The sequence below is a fragment of the Bubalus kerabau genome, chromosome 13, assembly GCF_029407905.1.
Source record: "Bubalus kerabau isolate K-KA32 ecotype Philippines breed swamp buffalo chromosome 13, PCC_UOA_SB_1v2, whole genome shotgun sequence".
Classification (NCBI taxonomy): domain Eukaryota; kingdom Metazoa; phylum Chordata; class Mammalia; order Artiodactyla; family Bovidae; genus Bubalus; species Bubalus kerabau.
In genome coordinates, this window is record NC_073636.1 from 28,474,107 (window position 1) to 28,476,779 (window position 2,673).

A 2,673-nucleotide genomic window follows, 5' to 3' on the forward strand; every position below is an offset into this window, starting at 1 on the left:
CCCCTAAGCTGTGGGATCTGATGCTATCTCTGAGTAGAGACTGTCAGAACTGAGTGGATTTGCAGGATGCCTCACTGGGGTCCTGAGACTTACCTGTTGGTGTGGGTGCTAGAACCCATTTAGTCCCATAACATGTATTAAAAGTTCTACCTAGAGAAAATTCTGAGAAATATACTTCCACTTTGGGGAAACCCTGGCCTATAGAATCTGTTTGGAATTAGTTACTCTAGTTTCCAAGGTTTTTGACCACTTGGCTGCAAGCTTTACTTCCTCCCATGTCTCTGTGTATACAGTCAGCCCTGGGTGTCTGCAGGGGATGGGTTCCAGGAAACCCCGCAGATACCAAAATCCTTGCTTGCTCAAGTCCCTTATATAAAATGGGCTGCTGCTGTTCCTGCTGCTGCTGCTGCTAAGTCGCTTCAGTTGTGTCTGACTCTTAGCGACCCCATGGACTGCAGCCTACCAGGCTCCTCCGCCCATGGGATTTTCCAGGCAAGAGTACTAGAGTGGGTCGCCAGTGCCTTCTCCGATAAAATGGCCTAATGGTTGCATGCTGCTGCTGCTGCTAAGTCCCTTCAGTTGTGTCCGACTTTGTGCGACCCCATAGATGGCAGCCCACCAGGCTCCCCCGTCCCTGGGATTCTCCAGGCAAGAACACTGGAGTGGGTTGCCATTTCCTTCTCCAGTGCATGAAAGTGAAAATTGAAAGTGAATTCACTCAGTCGTGTCCGACTCTAAGCGACACCATGGACTGCAGCCTACCAGGCTCCTCCATCCATGGGATTTTCCAGGCAAGAGTACTGGAGTAGGGTGCCATTGCCTTCTCCGAATGGTTGCATATAACCTACCTAATACCATTAATATCTAACACAATGTAAATGAAATGTAAATAGCAGGCCAGGCATGGGGCAAATTCAAGTTTTGGTTTTGGGAACTCTCTGGATTTTTTTTTTCCCCTGAATATTTTCTATTGGCAGTTAGAGGAACCCGAGGATCCAGAGCTCCTGGAGCCTGTCCAGCTTCTGTAATTGTGCTGTGTGATGTCCTACACCCTCATCTACCCCTAAAAAGCAGGGATCGCATGTTGGGTACCTTAGTCCCCTTTCCTGGGGCAGGACCCCTGCCGTGGTGGCCTGGTAAATAGCTGTCAGTTTGCTGAATGTCTTTTGGGGTTTGGTTTCTTCTCCAGCTGATGCTGCCCAACCTCCTGGGCATTGTGTCTGTGGGGTTCAGGGTCATCTTGGAGGGCAGAGTGCTAGTCAAGGCCGTGGAGTGGGTTATGTGACTGTCCAGGGCAACCACAGAAGGGATGGAGGGGAGGTCCAGAAGGAACACACACTGAGCAAGTGGCCCACTTGCTCCCTCCACACTGGAGGGAGCGGCCAGCTAAGCATGTGGCCCAAGGGAGTGAGGGTTCTGGGGTTAGTCCCTGCCCTTTAGGGGCCTCTGTCCAGCAGCTAAAATAGAGAGGGCCCAGGTGTGAACTTCTTCACATGCTTGCCCTGCCTCCAACCAGCCACTGGGGGACTGGCACCTCCAGTAGCTTCTGTGATTAATACCTCCGGTTTCCTCTGATCAGAAGGTCAGGGGCAGTGATGCTAGCCGGGGGAAAGCACTGAATCCACCCTGACTTGTTAAGGGAGCAAATTCACACTGTTGTCCTTAGTCACTAGTTGCTGGTTGTCCACGTTGTGCTCTGAGGTTGGGGCCTCCCCATATCGCCCGGCTCTCCTGGGGCTGTGGCTCTCGAACTTCAGCGTGCATCTGGGTGATCTGCAGGCCTTGTCCAAACACACTGAGCTTCCCGCCAGATCTGTTGGGTCAGGAGACCTGGGGTGGGGCAGGAGGTTTTGCATCACCAACAAGTTTCCCAGGTGATGCTGCTGCCACCCATCTACAGAATCATACTCTGAGGGTCATTGATTTGGAGCATCACACCCTCTGGCTTCCCCAGCCCTGCCACCTGCAGCAAATGTCTCCCCATCGACATGGAGGGTTTTCAGTGGCTCTCATCATTCTGGGGATAGTCTGACCTGCATTTCAGTGTGTCTCCTCTAATTCTTTGAGTGGACAGATGGACAGTGAAGAGGCAGAGGAAATTAGGAATAAAAAGTTAACTGAGAGGACTTCCCTGGTGGTCTGGTGGTTAAGAATCTGCCTTCCAATGTAGGGGACTTGGGTTCCATTCCTGGTCAGGGAAATAAGACAGGCTAAGATACAGCCAAGTAAATAAATATTAAAAAAAAAAAAAGATAGCTGAGTCAATATTTAAACTGTGGTCAATCTGATGACAAAAGTCTATCTGCTAACCACTCTGCTGTGTACATCTGGAATCCTTTTAACAAAGAACCTGTTTCAGGTTAAGACACTGGCTATTTCCCCGGCTCTTTCTGACAGTATGTTGAGGGTATTTCAAACAAGATGATTAAGTTAAAACACTTAAAACAAGGTCTGACAGAGAACAGACATTCAAGACATGTACCTAGAAGTACATCCTATAGCACAGAGATTAGAAGCACAGGCTCTAGATCAGAATGCCTGGGTTTGAATCCCGTCTCTGCCACTTATTAGCACTCTGGGCAAGTTACTTAAGCTAACTCAGTCTTCTCATCTGTAGAATGGGAAGAATCCTAGTAGTATTTCCAAGCTTAGAATTGAGATCAACTGAATTCT